This window comes from Anabrus simplex, chromosome 8 (genome assembly GCF_040414725.1).
Source record: "Anabrus simplex isolate iqAnaSimp1 chromosome 8, ASM4041472v1, whole genome shotgun sequence".
In the NCBI taxonomy this organism is placed as follows: Eukaryota; Metazoa; Arthropoda; class Insecta; order Orthoptera; family Tettigoniidae; genus Anabrus; species Anabrus simplex.
The window spans coordinates 36656873-36675644 of NC_090272.1; the positions used below are offsets into that span (position 1 = coordinate 36656873).

An 18772-nucleotide genomic window follows, 5' to 3' on the forward strand; every position below is an offset into this window, starting at 1 on the left:
ACTGGACGCTTCAGTAATTGTCTGCTCGGTATCCCCACATGTAACGTGGGAGACACGGGTTTGATTCGCCGCCGGGTAGGAATGAGGTTATAATTATTGAATGACCAAACAGAACCAGTAAGAGCAACAGAAGTGCAAGGGCGTGTTACGAATTATACTTCTGCTTAAAGATGATGTCTTCTTCTTTATCCCTTTTCCATTCAGGGCCTGACTTTACCTCGGACTCGGGGAGGGATCCCAAATCTACCACCTCAAGTGCAGAGTTCTGAAGCCTCAGACTCTGGGTCGCTGATACAATTATGGTGGATGACAAGAGAATGGGAGGAGCGAAAGGCATTAGACAAGGAAGAGGGGGAAGCGGCCGTGGCCTTAAGTAATGTACTATTCCGGCATTTGCCTGGAGAAGTCGGAAAAACTAAAACCACTTCGAGGACGGCTGATGTAGGAATCGAACCCACCTCCACTCAGTTGACCTACGGAGGCTGAGTAGACCCCGTTCCAGCTCTAGTACCACTTTTCAAATTTAGAAACCTGGCCACCGGGGTTAGAAGCTAATCATATTAACCACTACCACACAGGCGGACGCAAAGCAACTTACTCAAATTAATTGCAAGTATAAGTGAGATGACGAGGAAATAATTCCATGGTGCGTTTCCCTGAATGTAAATATTCCCCCGGGTGGAATTTGAACCAGCGACCTACGGATACCTGATACCTTTGCCAAATACAGTTCACCGCTCTACCAAAAGCTACCAGAGGATCTGCTTCGCGTCCGCTCTCTCCTTGAACTGATCACTCTCAATGATCGTGCAATACGGTGTTCAACTGTATCGCTCAATATCTTCGTCAGGCAAGAATCCAACATTAACTGTGGATTGCGGAGAACGTGCGTTTGCGTGGTGTAGTGGTTATCGCATCCGCCTAACACGCGGAAGGTCCCCGGTTCGATCCCGGGCGGAAACAGAGCTTTTTCTCCATGTTATTTTAATAGTGAAAGGATGTAGGCATATAGGCAATGTCCCACACAGCTAAGTTTACAGGAACTTGGAATTAAGGAAGGTTTGGGGTACGTGGGCACTTCCTTATTGGAGTCTATACTGGACGCTTCAGTAATTGTCTGCTCGGTATCCCCACCTGTAACGTGGGAGACCCGGGTTTGATTCGCCGCCGGGTACGAATGAGGTTATAATTACTGAATGACCAAACAGAACCAGTAAGAGCAACAGATGGGCAAGGGCGTGTTACGAATTATACTTCTGCTTGAAGATGATGTCTTCTTCTTTATCTGTTTTCCATTCAGAGTCTGATTTTCCCTCGGACTCGGCGGGGGATCCCACCTCTACCACCTCAAGTGCAGAGTAGTGCAGCTTCAGACTCTGGGTCGGTGATACAACTGGGGAGGATGACAAGGGAATGGGAAGATGGGAAGGTATTAGACGAGGAAGAGGGGGAAGCGGCCGTGGCCTTAAGTAACGTACTATCCCGGCATTTGCCTGGAGAAGTGGGAAAAACTAAAACCACTTCGAGGATGGCTGATGTGGGAATCGAACACACCTCTACTCAGTTGAGCTACGAAGGCTGAGTAGACCCCGTTCCAGCCCTCGTACCACTTTTCAAATTTCGAACCCTGGAAACCGGGGTTGGAAGCTAATTGTATTTGTTACTGAGATATCCGTGGTTTTTAGAGGCGAAAGAAGGTGTGGGCTGGAATAGGTCTTAACAACAAAATTAAAGTTGATTTAAAACTATAACAAAGGTTATATTTTCTTTTCAAAATCAACTATTAACAAAGTATAACAGGTACCAAGTAGGAGATCAACAAATTAACAAGTTACAGTTTGTTACAAGATTTGGGCTTCGAGCCCCAAGTCTAATTCCTGAGCTCTCAGCTCACAACCGCAATTGCTGAAGGGCAGAAAACCCCAAAGTACGAGGAGCACTTGCCCCTAATTACATGTTAAGAAAAAGGGCAGACCCGCTCTCAATTTTACAAGCCTATCAAAGGCTACAACAAACTTCATTTCTATCTGCCCTTGAGGTACACAATGAAACAGGGGTAACTAGTACCCAATCTACTGGGCCTTCGCAGGAAGGAAAACGAAACGGGTTAAGCAACTAGCCAAAAATACAAAATGAATGGAGGCGATAACTTGCACTCCTACACCAAGTTTGTCTAAAACCTATGTGGCGCTAAGCCGATCATACAGAGGCTAATCCCAAGCTAGGGAGGTGACACGTATGAGAAAACTTTACTACATAAAAGAAGAGAAGAACGGTTAAGAAAAATAGTCACCTCCTATTTCAAAAATGAAGGCGAGTTCGAGAGGGTGAAGCACTCTCTATCCCTCTTTACAGATTTGTCATTTATAGATAGACAGATAAGAATTTACATTTTAAAAAATAGGTTACATACTAAAGTTTTCGAATCCTCCCCGTGGGTTAAACTGCTGAGCTAGCAAGAAATGAAGATGTTAACAGGCCACTACCTTGTAGATGAACTGCTGCTTGAAGAAAGAGGCGCTTCCCGCCCCCTGCTACATATTCACACACTAAGAAAGATGTTACTGAAGTGGCCCCGAGACAAAAAATCAGCAGTTTATATATCCTCGTGGAACATTAGAGACCTTTCAGGAATGAGTAGACACACCCTTTCGCATTTATTGGATAGCTGAAAGTTACACATCAACATTGAGAAAGAAAGACACCATTGGTCAGAAATTAATTACAAAAATTAGTCATTGGTTAAATTCAAAACAGGCGGAACGAAAGGATAACTGTTGCCAACCCACAAACCACAGAACAAAATTTTGTAAAAACAAAACTTACGAATGCTAAATTTCTTCAAGAAAGTTCATTCGTTTACACCAGAGTGTGTTATCAATGTTTTGGTAGAGACATCTGTTAGAAAATGTCCAAACTTCTTGATACGGAGCAAACAAACACAAAACAAAATAGACACAGTTCAGAACACTTCAAAATTACCAAATTTACAGTCGTGACATCTTCCGAGAAACCGTTGAGTTAATACAGTTTGTTAAAGTTCAGGCTTTCTCCTGTAGAGAAATGTCAACTGGCGCAATATTTGAATTGGCGGCGTGGAGGTGTAACGCCCGGTACAATATTACCCACTACCAAAGAGGCGGACGCAAAGCAACTTACTCTAATTAATTGCAAGAATAAGTGAGATTACGAAGAAATAGTTCTATGTTGCGGTTACCCTGAACATAAAATATTCGCCAAGGTGGGACTTGAACCAGCGACCTACGGTTAAGTGATACATTTGCCAACTACAGTCCACCGCTCTGCCAAGAGCTACCTGATGAACTGCATCGCGTCCGCTCTCTCCTTGAACTTATCACACCCCATGATCGTGCAATACGGTGTTCAACTGTATCGCTCACTATCTTCGTCAGGCAAGAATCCAACATTAACTGTGGATTGTGGAGAACGAGCGTTTCCGCGGTGTAGTGGTTATCACATCCGCCTTACACGCGGAAATTCCCCGGTTCGATCCCGGGCGGAAACAGTACTTTTTCTCCATGATTTTAATACTGAAGAGATCTAGACCTATAGGCAATGTCCCACACAGCTAAGCTTACAGGAACTTGGAATGAAGGAAGGTTTAGGATACGTGGGCACTTCCTTATTGGATATTATACTGGACTATTCAGCAATTATCTGCTCGGTATCCCCACCTGTAACGTGGGACACCCGGGTTTGATTCGCCGCCGGGTAGGAATGAGGTTATAATTACTGAATGACCAAACAGAACCAGTAAGAGCAACAGAAGTGCAAGGGCGTGTTACGAATAATACTTCTGCTTGAAGACGATGTCTTCATCTTTATCTGTTTTTCATTCAGGGTCTGATTTTCCCTCGGACTCAGCGAGGGATCCCACCTCTACCACCTCAAGTGCAGAGTCCTGAAGCTTCAGACTCTGGGTCGGGGGATACAACTGGGGAGGGTGACAAGGGAATGGGAAGATGGGAAGGGATTAGACAAGGAAGAGGGGGAAGCGGCCGGGGCCTTAAGTAAGGTACTATCCCGGCATTTGCCTGGAGAAGTGGGAAAAACTAAAACCACTTCGAGGATGGCTGATGTGGGAATCGAACCCACTTCCACTCAGTTGAGCTACGGAGGCTGAGTAGACCCCGTTCCAGCCCACGTACCACTTTTCAAATTTAGAAACCTGGCCACCGGGGTTGGAAGCTAATCATATTAACCACTACCACAGAGGCGGACGCAAAGCAACTTACTCAAATTAATTGCAAGAATAAGTGAGATGACGAGGAAATAATTCTATGGTGCGTTTCCCTGAATATAAATATTCGCCCGGGTAGAATATGAACCAGTGACCTACGGATATCTTATACCTTTGCCAAGTACAGTTCACCGCTCTACGACAAGCTACCAGAGGATCTGCTTCGCGTCCGCTCTCTCCTTGAACTTATCACTCTCAATGATCGTGCAATACGGTGTTCAACTGTATCGCTCACTATCTTCTTCAGGCAAGAATCCAACATTAACTGCGGATTGTGGAGAACGTGCGTTTCCTTGGTGTAGTGGTTATCACATCCGCCTAACCCGCGGAAGATCCCCGGTTCGATCCCGGGCGGAAACAGCACTTTTTCTCCATGTTATTTTAATAGTGAAAAGATGTATTCCTATAGGCAATGTCCCACACTGTTAAGTTTAAAGGAACTTGGAATTAAGGAAGGTTTGGGGTACGTGGGCCCTTCCTTATTGGAGTCTATACTGGACGCTTCAGTAATTGTCTGCTCGGTATCCCCACCTGTAACCTGGGAGACCCGGGTTTGATAAGCCGCCCGGTAAGAATGAGGTTATAATTACTGAATGAACAAACAGAACCAGTACGAGCAACAGATGGGCAATGGCGTGTTACGAATTATACTTCTGCTTGAAGATGATGTTTTCTTCTTTATCTGTTTTTCATTCAGGGTCTGATTTTCCCTCGGACTAGGCGAGGGATCCCACCTCTACCACCTCAAGTGCAGAGTAGTGCAGCTTCAGACTCTGGGTCGGTGATACAACTGGGGAGGATGACAAAAGAATGGGAAGATGGGAAGGGATTAGACCAGAAAGGGGGTTAAGCGGCCGTGGCCGTAAGTAAGGTACTATCCAGGCATTATCCTGGAGAGGTGGGAAAAACGAAAAACCACTTCGAGAATGGCTGATGTGGGAATTGAACCCACCCCCACTCTTTTGACCTACGGAGGCTGAGTAGACCGCGTTCCAGCCCTCGTACCACTTTTCGAATTTCGAACCCTGGCACTGGGGTTGGAAGCTAATCATTTTAACCACTACCACAGAGGCAGACGCAAAGCAACTTTCTCAAATTAATTGCAAGGATAAGTGAGATTACGTGGAAATAGTTGTATGGTGCGGTTTCCCCGAACTTAAAATATTCCCCCGGGTGCGATTTGAACCAGCGACCTACGGTTATGTGATACATTTGCCAACTACAGTCCACCGCTCTACCAAGAGCTACCAGGGGATCTGCTTCGCGTCCGCTCTCTCCTTGAACTTATCACTCTCAATGATCGTGCAATACGGTGTTCAACTGTATAGCTCACTATGTTCGTCAGGCAAGAATCCAACATTAACTGTGGATAGCTGAGACCGTGCGTTTCCGTGGTGTAGTGGTTATCACATCCGCCTAACACGCGGAAGGTCCCCGGTTCGATCCCGGGCGGAAACAGAGCTTTTTCTCCATGTTATTTTAATAGTGAAAAGATGTAGGCATATAGGCAATGTCCCACACAGCTAAGTTTGCAGGAACTTAGAATTAAGGAAGGTTTGGGGTACGTGGGCACTTCCTTATTGTTGTCTATACTGGACGCTTCAGTAATTGTCTGCTCGGTATCGCCACCTGTAACGTGGGAGACCCGGGTTTGATTCGCCGCCGGGTAGGAATGGGGTTAAAATTACTGAATGACCAAACAGAACCAGTAAGAGCAACAGAAGTGCAAGGGCGTGTTACGAATTATACTTCTGCTTAAAGATGATGTCTTCTTCTTTATCTCTTTTCCATTCAGGGCCTGACTTTACCTCGGACTCGGCGAGGGATCCCACCTCTAACACCTCAAGTGCAGAGTCCTGAAGCTTCAGACTCTGGGTCGGTGATACAATTATGGAGGACGACAAGAGAATGGGAGGAGCGAAAGGGATTAGACAAGGAAGAGGGGGAAGCGGCCGTGGCCTTAAGTAATGTACTATCCCGGCATTTGCCTGGAGCATTGGGAAAAACTAAAACCACTTCGAGGATGGCTGATGTAGGAATCGAACCCACCTCCACTCAGTTGACCTACGGAGGCTGAGTAGACCCCGTTCCAGCACTAGTACCACTTTTCAAATTTAGAAACCTGGCCACCGGGTTGGAAGCTAATCATATTAACCACTACCACAGAGGCGGACGCAAAGCAACTTACTCAAATTAATTGCAAGAATAAGTGAGATGACGAGGAAATAATTCTATGGTGCGTTTCCCTGAATATAAATATTCGCCCGGGTGGAATATGAACCAGTGACCTACGGATAATGCCGCCTCTGTGGTGTAGTGGTTAGCGTGATTAGCTGCCACCCCCGGAGGCCCGGGTTCGATTCCCGGCTCTGCCACGCAATTTGAAAAGTGGTACGAGGGCTGGAACGGGGTCCACTCAGCCTCGGGAGGTCAACTGAGTAGAGATGGGTTCGATTCCCACCTCAGCCATCCTGGAAGTGGTTTTCCGTGGTTTCCCACTTCTCCTCCAGGCAAATGCCGGGATGGTACCTAACTTAAGGCCACGGCCGCTTCCTTCCCTCTTCCTTGTCTATCCCTTCCAAATCTTCCCATCCCCCACCAAGGCCCCTGTTCAGTATAGCAGGTGAGGCCGCCTGGGCGAGGTACTGATCATTCTCCCCAGTTGTATCCCCCGATCCGATGTCTGAAGCTCCAGCACACTGCCCTTGAGGCGGTAGAGGTGGGATCCCTCGCTAAGTCCGAGGGAAAAGCCAACCCTGGACAATAAACAGATTAAGAAAGAAAGAAAGACCTACGGATATCTGATACCTTTGCCAAATACAGTTCACCGCTCTACAAAAAGCTACCAGAGAATCTGCTTCGCGTCCGCTCTCTCCTTGAACTTATCACTCTCAATGATCGTGCAATACGGTGTTCAACAGTATCGCTCACTATCTTCGTCAGGCAAGAATCCAACATTAACTGTGGATAGTGGAGAACGTGCGTTTCCGTGGTGTAGTGGTTATCACATCCGCCTTACACGCGGAAAGTCCCCGGTTCGATCCAGGGCGGAAACAGTACTTTTTCTCCATGATTTTAATACTGAAGAGATCTAGACCTATAGGCAATGTCCCACACAGCCAAGCTTACAGGAACTTGGAATGAAGGAAGGTTTAGGATACGTGGGCCCTTCCTTATTGGATATTATACTGGACTCTTCAGCAATTATCTGCTCGGTATCCCCACCTGTAACCCGGGAGACCCGGGTTTGATAAGCCGCCGGTTGGGAATGAGGTTATAATTACTGAATGACCAAACTGAACCAGTAAGAGCAACAGAAGTGCAAGGGCGTGTTACGAATTATACTTCTGCTTGAAGACGATGTCTTCATCTTTATCTGTTTAACATCAAGGGTCTGATTTTCCCTCGGACTCAGCGAGGGATCCCACCTCTACCACCTCAAGTGCAGAGTCCTGAAGCTTCAGACTCTGGGTCGGGGGATACAACTGGGGAAGATGACAAGAGAATGGGAAGATGGGAAGGGATTAGACAAGGAAGAGGGGAAAGCGGCCGTGGCCTTACGTAAGGTACTATCCCGGCATTTGCCTGGAGAAGTGGGAAAAACTAAAACCACTTCGAGGATGGCTGATGTGGGAATCGAACCCACCTCCACTCAGTTGAGCTACGGAGGCTGAGTAGACCCCGTTCCAGCCCTCGTACCACTTTTCAAATTTAGAAACCTGGAAACTGGGGTTGGAAGCTAATCATATTAACCACTACCACAGAGGCGGACGCAAAGCAACTTACTCAAATTAATTGCAATAATAAGTGAGATGACGAGGAAATAATTCTATGGTGCGTTTCCCTGAATATAAATATTCGCCCGGGTGGAATATGAACCAGTGACCTACGGATATCTGATAACTTTGCCAAATACAGTCCACCGCTCTGCCAAGAGCTACCTGATGATCTGCATCGCGTCCGCTCTCTCCTTGAACTTATCACACCCCATGATCGTGCAATACGGTGTTCAACTGTATCGCTCACTATCTTCGTCAGGCAAGAATCCAACATTAACTGCGGATTGTGGAGAACGTGCGTTTCCGCGGTGTAGTGGTTATCACATCCGCCTTACACGCGGAAGGTCCCCGGTTCGATCCCGGGCGGAAACAGCACTTTTCCTCCATGTTATTTTAATAGTGAAAAGATGTAGGCCTATAGGCAATGTCCCACACTGTTAAGTTTACAGGAACTTAGAATTATGGAAGGTTTGGGATACGTGGGCCCTTCCTTATTGGAGTCTATACTGGACGCTTCAGTAATTGTCTGCTCGGTATCCCCACCTGTAACCCGGGAGACCCGGGTTTGATAAGCCGCCGGGTGGAAATGAGGTTATAATTACTGAATGAACAAACAGAACCAGTAAGAGCAACAGATGGGCAATGGCGTGTTACGAATTATACTTCTGCTTGAAGATGATGTCTTCTTCTTTATCTGTTTTTCATTCAGGGTCTGATTTTCCCTCGGACTAGGCGAGGGATCCCACCTCTACCACCTCAAGTGCAGAGTAGTGGAGCTTCAGACTCTGGGTCGGTGATACAACTGGGGAGGATGACAAACGAATGGGAAGATGGGAAGGGATTAGACAAGAAAGGGGGTTAAGCGGCCGTGGCCTTAAGTAAGGTACTATCCCGGCATTATCCTGGAGAAGTGGGAAAAACGAAAAACCATTTCGAGAATGGCTGATGTGGGAATTGAACCCACCTCCACTCAGTTGACCTACGGAGGCTGAGTAGACCGCGTTCCAGCCCTCGTACCACTTTTCGAATTTCGAACCCTGGTACTGGGGTTGGAAGCTAATCATAATAACCACTACCACAGAGGCAGACGCAAAGCAACTTTCTCAAATTAATTGCAAGGATAAGTGAGATTACGTGGAAATAGTTGTATGGTGCGGTTTCCCTGAACTTAAAATATTCCAACGGTTGCGATTTGAACCAGCGACCTACGGTTATGTGATACATTTGCCAACTACAGTCCACCGCTCTACCAAGAGCTACCAGAGGATCTGCTTCGCGTCCGCTCTCTCCTTGAACTTATCACTCTCAATGATCGTGCAATACGGTGTTCAACTGTATGGCTCACTATGTTCGTCAGGCAAGAATCAACATTAACTGTGGATAGCTGAGACTGTGCGTTTCCGTGGTGTAGCGGTTATCACATCCGCCTAACACGCGGAAGGTCCCCGGTTCGATCCCGGGCGGAAACAGAGCTTTTTCACCATGTTATTTTAATAGTGAAAAGATGTAGGCATATAGGCAATGTCCCACACAGCTAAGTTTGCAGGAACTTAGAATTAAGGAAGGTTTGGGGTACGTGATCACTTCCTTATTGGAGTCTATACTGGACGCTTCAGTAATTGTCTGCTCGGTATCCCCACCTGTAACGTGGGAGACCCGGGTTTGATTCGCCGCCGGGTAGGAATGAGGTTATAATTACTGAATGACCAAACAGAACCAGTAAGAGCAACAGATGGGCAAGGGCGTGTTACGAATTATACTTCTGCTTGAAGATGATGTCTTCTTCTTTATCTGTTTTCCATTCTGAGTCTGATTTTCCCTCGGACTCCGCGAGGGATCCCACCTCTACCACCTCAAGTGCAGAGTAGTGGAGCTTCAGACTCTGGGTCGGTGATACAACTGGGGAGGATGACAAGGGAATGGGAAGATGGGAAGGTATTAGACGAGGAAGAGGGGGAAGCGGCCGTGGCCTTAAGTAACGTACTATCCCGGCATTTGCCTGGAGAAGTGGGAAAAACTAAAACCACTTCGAGGATGGCTGATGTGGGAATCGAACACACCTCTACTCAGTTGAGCTACGAAGGCTGAGTAGACCCCGTTCCACTTTTCAAATTTCGAACCCTGGAAACCGGGGTTGGAAGCTAATTGTATTTGTTACGGAGATATCCGTGGTTGTTAGAGGTGAAAGAAGGTGTGGGCTGGAATAGGTCTCAACAACAAAATTAAAGTTAATTTAAAACTATAACAAAGGTTATATTTTCTTTTCAAAATCAACTATTAACAAAGTATAACAGGTACCAAGTAGGAGATGAACAAATTAACAAATTACAATTTGTTACAAGATTTGAGCTTCGAGCCCCAAGTCTAATCCCTGAGCTCTCAGCTCACAACCGCAATTGCTGAAGGGCAGAAAACCCCAAAGTACGAGGAGCACTTGCTCCTAATTACATGTTAAGAAAAAGGGCAGACCCGCTCTCAATTTTACAAGCCTATCAAAGGCTACAACAAACTTCATTTCTATCTGCCCTTGAGGTACACAAGGAAACAGGGGTAACTAGTACCCAATCTACTGGGCCTTCGCAGGAAGGAAAAGGAAACGGGTTAAGTAACTGGCCTAAAATACAAAATGAATGGAGGCGATAACTTGCACTCCTACACCAAGTTTGTCTAAAACCTATGTGGCGCTAAGCCGATCATACAGAGGCTAATCCCAAGCTAGGGAGGTGACACGTATGAGAAAACTTTACTACATAAAAGAAGAGAAGAACGGTTAAGAAAAATAGTCACCTCCTATTTCAAAAATGAAGGCGAGTTCGAGAGGGTGAAGCACTCTCTATCCCTCTTTACAGATTTGTAATTTATAGATAGACAGATAAGAATTTATATTTTAAAAAATAGGTTACATACTAAAGTTTTCGAAACCTCCCCGAGGGTTAAACTGCTGATCTAGCAAGAAATGAAGATGTTAACAGGGCATTACCTTGTAGATGAACTGCTGCTTAAGGAAAGAGGCGCCTCCCGCCCCCTGCTACATATTCACACACTAAGAAAGATGTTACTGAAGTGGCCCCGAGACAAAAAATCAGCAGTTTATATATCCTCGTGGAACATTAGAGACCTTTAAGGAATGAGTAGACACACCCTTTCGCATTTATTGGATAGCTGAAAGTTACACATCAACATTGAGAAAGAAAGACACTATTGGTCAGAAATTAATTACAAAAATTAGTCATTGGTTAAATTCAAAACAGGCGGAACGAATTAATAACTGTTGCCAACCCACAAACCACAGAACAAAATTTTGTAAAAACAAAACTTACGAATGCTAAATTTCTTCAAGAAAGTTCATTCGTTTACACCAGAGTGTGTTATCAATGTTTTGGTAGAGACATCTGTTAGAGACTGTCCAAACTTCTTGATACGGAGCAAACAAACACAAAACAAAATAGACACAGTTCAGAACACTTCAAAATTACCAAATTTACAGTAGTGACATCTTCCGAGAAACCGTTGAGTTAATACAGTTTGTTAAAGTTCAGGCTTTCTCCTGTAGAGAAATTTCAACTGGCGCAATATTTGAATTGGCAGCGTGGAGGTGTACCGCCCGGTACAATTATTACCCACTACCACAGAGGCGGACGCAAAGCAACTTACTCAAATGAATTGCAAGAATAAGTGAGATTACGAAGAAAGAGTTCTATGTTGCGGTTACCCTGAACATAAAATATTCCCCCGGGTGGGACTTGAACCAGCGACCTACGGATATCTGAAACCTTTGCCAAATACAGTCCACCGCTCTACCAAGAGCTACCTGACAATCAGCTTCGCGCCCGCTCTCTCCTTTAACTTATCACTCTCAATGATCGTGCAATACGGTGTTCAACTCTATCGCTCACTACCTGCGTCAGGCATGAATCCAACAATAACTCTGCACGGCGGCGAACGTGCGTTTCCGTGGTGTAGTGGTTATCACATCCGCCTTACACGCGGAAAGTCCCCGGTTCGATCGCGGGCGGAAACAGTACTTTTTCTCCAAGGTTTTTAATACTGAAGAGATGTAGGCTTATAGGCAATGTCCCACACAGCTAAGCTTACAGGAACTTGGAATGAAGGAAGGTTTAGGATACGTGGGAACTTCCTTATTGGATATTATACTGGACTCTTCAGCAATTATCTGCTCGGTATCCCCACCTGTAACGTGGGAGACCCGGGTTTGATTCGCCGCCGGGTAGGAATGAGGTTATAATTACAGAATGACCAAACAGAACCAGTAAGAGCAACAGAAGTGCAAGGGCGTGTTACGAATTATACTTCTGCTTGAAGACGATGTCTTCATCTTTATCTGTTTAACATCCAGGGTCTGATTCTCCCTCGGACTCAGAGAGGGATCCCACCTCTACCACCCCAAGTGCAGAGTCCTGAAGCTTCAGATTTTGGGTCGGGGGATACAGCTGGGGAGGATGACAAGAGAATGGGAAGATGGGAATTTATTAGACAAGGAAGAGGGGAAAGCGGCCGTGGCCTTAAGTAATGTACTATCCCGGCATTTGCCTGGAGAAGTGGGAAAAACTAAAACCTCTTCGAGAATGGCTGATGTGGGAATTGAACACACCTCCACTCAGTTGACCTACGGAGGCTGAGTAGACCGCGTTCCAGCCCTCGTACCACTTTTCGAATTTCGAACCCTGGCACTGGGGTTGGAAGCTAATCATTTTAACCACTACCACAGAGGCAGACGCAAAGCAACTTACTCAAATTAATTGCAAGGGTAAGTGAGATTACGTGGTAATAGTTGTATGGTGCGGTTTCCCTGAACTTAAAATATACTCCCGGTTGCGATTTGAACCAGCGACCTACGGTTATGTGATACATTTGCCAACTGCAGTCCACCGCTCTACCAAGAGCTACCAGAGGATCTGTTCGCGTCCGGTCTCTCCTTTAACTTATCACTCTCAATGATCGTGCAATACGGTGTTCAACTGTATCGCTCACTATCTTCGTCAGGCAAGAATCCAACATTAACTGTGGATAGCGGAGACCGTGCGTTTCCGTGGTGTAGTGGTTGTCACATCCACCTAACAAGCGGAAGGTCCCCGGTTCGATCCCGGGCGGAAACAGAGGTTTTTCTCCATGTTATTTTAATAGTGAAAACATGTAGGCCTATAGGCAATGTCCCACACAGCTACGTTTACAGGAACTTGGAATTAAGGAAGGTTTGGGGTACGTGGGCACTTCCTTATTGGAGTCTATACTGGACGCTTCAGTAATTGTCTGCTCGGTATCCTTACCTCTAACGTGGGAGACCCGGGTTTGATTCGCCGCCGGGTAGGATTGAGGTTATAATTACTGAATGACCAAACAGAACCAGTAAGGGCAACAGATGGGCAAGGGCGTGTAACGAATTATACTTCTGCTTGAAGATGATGTCTTCTTCTTTATCTGTTTTCCATTCAGGGTCTGTTTTTCCCTCGGACTCGGAGAGGGATCCCACCTCTACCACCTCAAGTGCAGAGTAGTGCAGCTTCAGACTCTGGGTCGGTGATACAACTGGGGAGGATGACAAGGGAATGGGAAGATGGGAAGGTATTAGACGAGGAAGAGGGGGAAGCGGCCGTGGTCTTAAGTAACGTACTATCCCGGCATTTGCCTGGAGAAGTGGGAAAAACTAAAACCACTTCGAGGATGGCTGATGTGGGAATCGAACTCACCTCTACTCAGTTGAGCTACGAAGGCTGAGTAGACCCCGTTCCAGCCCTCGTACCACTTTACAAATTTCGAACCCTGGCCACCGGGGTTGGAAGCTTATTGTATTTGTTACGGAGATATCCGTGGTTGTTAGAGGTGAAAGAAGGTGTGGGCTGGAGTAGGTCTCAACAACAAAATTAAAGTTAATTTAAAACTATAACAAAGGTTATATTTTCTTTTCAAAATCAACTATTAACAAAGTATAACAGGTACCAAGTAGGAGATCAACAAATTAACAAATTACAGTTTGTTACAAGATTTGGGCTTCGAGCCCCAAGTCTAATTCCTGAGCTCTCAGCTCACAACCGCAATTGCTGAAGGGCAGAAAACCCCAAAGTACGAGGAGCACTTGCTCCTAATTACATGTTAAGAAAAAGGGCAGACCCGCTCTCAATTTTACAAGCCTATCAAAGGCTACAACAAACTTCATTTCTATCTGCCCTTGAGGTACACAAGGAAACATGCGTAACTAGTACCCAATCTACTGGGCCTTCGCAGGAAGGAAAACGAATTGGGTTAAGTAACTGGCCAAAAATACAAAATGGATGGAGGCGATAACTTGCACTCCTACACCAAGTTTGTCTAAAACCTATGTGGCGCTAGACCGATCATACAGAGGCCTATCCCAAGCTAGGGAGGTGACACGTATGAGAAAACCTTACTACATTAAAGAAGTTAAGAACGGTTAAGAAAAATAGTCACCTCCTCTTTCAAAAGTGAAGGCGAGTTGGAGAGGGTGAAGCACTCCCTATCCCGCTTTACAGATTTGTAATTTATATATAGACAGATAGGAATTTAAATTTAAAAAAATAGCTTACATACTAAATTTTTCGAACCCTCCCCGAGGGTTAAACTGCTGAGGTAGCAAGAAATGAAGATGTTAACAGGCCATTACCTTGTAGATTAACTGCTGCTTGAAGAAAGAGGCGCTTCCCGCCCCCTGCTACATATTCACACACTAAGAAAGATGTTACTGAAGTGGCCCCCGAGACAAAAATCTGCAGTTTATATACCCTCGTGGAACATTAGAGACCTTTCAGGGATGAGTAGACACACCCTTTCGCATTTATTGGATAGCTGAAAGTTACACATCAACATTGAGAAAGAAAGACACTATTGGTCAGAAATTAATTACAAAAATTAGTCATTGGTTAAATTCAGAACAGGCGGAACGAAAGGATTACTGTTGCCAACCCACAAACCACAGAACAAAATTTTTTAAAAACAAAACTTACGAATGCTATATTTCTTCAAGAAAGTTCATTCGTTTACACCAGAGTGTGTTATCAATGTTTTGGTAGAGACATCTGTTAGAGAATGTCCAAACTTCTTGATACGGAGCAAACAAACACAAAACAAAATAGACACAGTTCAGAACACTTCAAAATTACCAAATTTACAGTAGTGACATCTTCCGAGAAACCGTTGAGTTAATACATTTTGTTAAAGTTCAGGCTTTCTCCTGTAGAGAAATTTCAACTGGCGCAATATTTGAAATGGCGGCGTGGAGGTGTACCGCCCGGTACAATATTACCCACTACCACAGAGGCGGACGCAAAGCAACTTACTCAAATTAATTGCAAGAATAAGTGAGATTACGAAGAAAGAGTTCTATGTTGCGGTTACCCTGAACATAAAATATTCGCCCGGGTGGGACTTGAACCAGCGACCTACGGACATCTGATTCCTTTGTCAACTACAGTCCACCGCTCTGCCAAGAGCTACCTGACGATCTGCTTCGCGTCCGCTCTCTCCTTGAACTTATCACTCTCAATGATCGTGCAATACGGTGTTCAACTGTATCGCTCACTATCTTCGTCAGGCAAGAATCCAACATTAACTGTGGATAGTGGAGAACGTGCGTTTCCGTGGTGTAGTGGTTATCACATCCGCCTTACACGCGGAAAGTCCCCGGTTCGATCCCGGGCGGAAACAGTAATTTTTCTCCATGTTTTTAATACTGAAGAGATGTAGGCCTATAGGCAATGTCCCACACAGCTGAGCTTACAGGAACTTGGAATGAAGGAAGGTTTAGGATACGTGGGCACTTCCTTATTTTATATTATACTGGACTCTTCAGCAATTATCTGCTCGGTATCCCCACATGTAACGCGAGAGACCCGGGTTTGATTCGCCGCCGGGTAGGAATGAGGTTATAATTACTGAATGACCAAACAGAACCAGTAAGAGCAACAGATGGGCAAGGGCGTGTTACGAATTATTCTTCTGCTTGAAGATGATGTCTTCTTCTTTATCTGTTTTCCATTCTGTGATAGTACATATATCACACCCCCGAATTATATGTAGAAGTTAGAGATATTATTGTCAGTATTCGATTTATTATTATTGTTAATATTATTATTATTATTATTATCAGTATTTCATTTGTATATTTTGCCATTTATATTGGTAAGCTGGAAGATGTCCACATATGTAGGTATGAGTAATTTGTTTTGCACGAGTGGGAAAGCATTGCTGTAATAACTCTGGTAATTTGAATGAGTCATCTGGCTACCCCAGTGTTTGTTGATGTACTTGTGTCAGGAAATTCCATTAGGCATGTATATATCCCAGCCTGATGAGATGAGCTTGTTGTTGTACCAGGGAAATTTGATGATTCATGTAAAACTCCCGAGTGTTTGTTTATAACTTGGGGAAAGAAGAGGTTTACTCATGATTGGCTGGCAAGCACCAATCCAGACGTATCATCTGAGAGGAGGGGGATGTTGATGTCTATAAAGGTTGATCATACGGCGGCAACCAGAGACATTGTAAGAAACATTGTAAGAGACATTGTAAGGGTGATTGTAGAGGTGATTGTAAAGGAACGAGAAGGAAGATAACTACAACTACAACTGACGCACTGTACTGGAAGGAAGTGGTGCTGATACACGGTACTGGAGTGACAGGGCTGCAATGGACTGGACTTCAAACGTTCGTGGAGCGTAGTCTTGTTATGTTTGTGGAAAGTGGCTGATTGTGGAGAGTGCTTGCGCATTAAATATTGTAGCACTTGTGGCGGCCTAGCATTATATGTTGGTGAAAGCTATCTCAGACTTTCCATAAATTTATGTTGAGGATCGACAGACGTGTGTATATATCTTTACAACAAGTGTTAAAATATGTGAACACAGTAGTACAAGGTACAGTATCTGTGTGATGTGATAACTGCCGATTATGAGAATCGGTAAGTCGAATTGATATAGAGACAGTGAATGGTATTTATCTTCATACATGTACATTGTTCATCGGACTATTTACAAATGGTAACTTAGTTCTCGCTTTCGTTTTCCCACGATTTTCATTATTTTTGTTGTTGTTGTTGTAAATATGGAGTCTTCCAGCAATATTTTATGGGTGTATTATATGTATAATGTTGTATGTTGATGAGGTGCTCATGCACGGAATTTGTTCAGAATATAGTTAGCTATTTTAGAATCAGTGTTATTGATAAACCTAGGTGAAGTTCCTACCTAATTAGTCGTTTTCAGGAGGTTAGGTAAGGCCTGCAGCAGATGTACCAGTACGCAGCATTATGTACACGCCCTGGGATATAAAGTTTATCATGCTCTTATCTAAATTCGAGGGATACATTCTGGTGAACTCTGGCGCCCATACTACGGACATTTCGGTTAATTATGCTTATTAATTTTATTAAGTTTTTGAGTAATTTGATTTATATATTTTTATTCATGATTTTATTTTTTAGTTATCATCATCATCATCATCATCTGTTTACCCTCCAGGTTCGGTTTTTCCCTCGGACACAGCGAGGGATCCCACCTCTACCGCCTCAAGGGCAGTGTCCTGGAGCTTCAGACTCTTGGTCGGGGGATACAACTGGGGAGTATGACCAGTACCTCGCCCAGGCCGCCTCACCTGCTATGGTGAACAGGAGCCTTGTAGCGGGATGGGAAGATTGGAAGGGATAGGCAAGGATGAGAGAAGGAAGCGGCTGTGGCCTTAAGTGAGGTACCATCCCGGCATTCGCCTGGAAGTGAAGTGGGAAACCACGGAAAACCACTTCGAGGATGGCTGAGGTGGGAATCGAACCCACCTCTACTCAGTTGACCTCCCGAGGCTGAGTGGACCCCGTTCCAGCCCACGTACCACTTTTCAAATTTCGTGGCAGAGCCGGGAATCGAACCCGGACCTCCGGGGGTGGCAGCTAATCACGCTAACCACTACACCACAGAGGTGGACTTTATATTTTAGTAATCATCAAAAAGTTACAATTGGCTTCCCAACGTGTGGCTGAATGATTGGTACATCTGTTAGGCTTATAAGCGTAGGTGCACTTGTCAGGTGTGGATGGTATTCTACAAACTATGTCAGTGAAGTGTTTTATATGTACGTGATGTGTATTTTGGAGTATGAAGAAATGTTGTAGCGAGTTCAGTATTATAAAATTGAGAAGTACAGAGGTTGTTAAAGTTGCTGGTACCATGAATCAGGATAGGTGAAGTCAAAAGAATTCCACCACATTGAGTTTATCTAATTTAAGTGAGAGTAGCGAAATGACTGATAGTAGGAAAGATCAATCGGCAAAGATAGGTGAGGAACCGAGTAACCCGTCTCAAACTCAGAATGTAGGGGATCAAGGGGCGACCTTAACTCTTAGTATGCTTCAATCACTATTTAATCAGTTCAGTAAAGAGTTGAAGGGTGAATTTAACAGTAAGAGTGATGTATTGTCCAGCAAAATCGATAATAATAATGTTGAACTGTCCAGTAATATTGATAGTCAAAGTAAGGAGTTAAATTCAGTGAGTGTTGAATTAAATGTTGTTAACAGTAAAAGTGGTGCACTGTCCAGTAAAATCGATAATAATAATGTTGAATTGTCCAATAAGATTGATAGTCAGAGTAAAGAGTTGAAGAGTGAATTGAGTTTTTTAAGCAATGAAATATACAGTATTAATAGTTAATTAAATTCAGTTAGTACGGAACTGTCTAGTAAGATTCAGAATCAGAGTAAGGAATTAAA

General features: G+C 44.6%; 10 non-coding genes across 10 annotated transcripts; all 10 read left to right on the forward strand.

Moving 5' to 3' along the window:
• The first annotated feature begins 890 nt into the window (after nt 1–890).
• Nucleotides 891–963, forward strand: TRNAV-AAC (transfer RNA valine (anticodon AAC)). The gene has a single exon. It is a non-coding gene; the product is annotated as a tRNA-Val (tRNA).
• A 2490-nt stretch (nt 964–3453) lies between these two features.
• On the forward strand, nt 3454–3526 carry TRNAV-UAC (transfer RNA valine (anticodon UAC)). The gene has a single exon. It is a non-coding gene; the product is annotated as a tRNA-Val (tRNA).
• Nucleotides 3527–4548: 1022 nt separating this feature from the next.
• TRNAV-AAC (transfer RNA valine (anticodon AAC)) lies at nt 4549–4621 on the forward strand. Its single transcript has one exon. It is a non-coding gene; the product is annotated as a tRNA-Val (tRNA).
• Nucleotides 4622–5646: 1025 nt separating this feature from the next.
• On the forward strand, nt 5647–5719 carry TRNAV-AAC (transfer RNA valine (anticodon AAC)). The gene has a single exon. It is a non-coding gene; the product is annotated as a tRNA-Val (tRNA).
• Nucleotides 5720–7244: 1525 nt separating this feature from the next.
• TRNAV-UAC (transfer RNA valine (anticodon UAC)) lies at nt 7245–7317 on the forward strand. Its single transcript has one exon. It is a non-coding gene; the product is annotated as a tRNA-Val (tRNA).
• Nucleotides 7318–8339: 1022 nt separating this feature from the next.
• On the forward strand, nt 8340–8412 carry TRNAV-UAC (transfer RNA valine (anticodon UAC)). The gene has a single exon. It is a non-coding gene; the product is annotated as a tRNA-Val (tRNA).
• Nucleotides 8413–9436: 1024 nt separating this feature from the next.
• On the forward strand, nt 9437–9509 carry TRNAV-AAC (transfer RNA alanine (anticodon AGC)). The gene has a single exon. It is a non-coding gene; the product is annotated as a tRNA-Val (tRNA).
• Nucleotides 9510–11988: 2479 nt separating this feature from the next.
• TRNAV-UAC (transfer RNA valine (anticodon AAC)) lies at nt 11989–12061 on the forward strand. Its single transcript has one exon. It is a non-coding gene; the product is annotated as a tRNA-Val (tRNA).
• Nucleotides 12062–13084: 1023 nt separating this feature from the next.
• On the forward strand, nt 13085–13157 carry TRNAV-AAC (transfer RNA valine (anticodon AAC)). The gene has a single exon. It is a non-coding gene; the product is annotated as a tRNA-Val (tRNA).
• Nucleotides 13158–15647: 2490 nt separating this feature from the next.
• On the forward strand, nt 15648–15720 carry TRNAV-UAC (transfer RNA valine (anticodon AAC)). The gene has a single exon. It is a non-coding gene; the product is annotated as a tRNA-Val (tRNA).
• Nucleotides 15721–18772: the final 3052 nt, after the last annotated feature.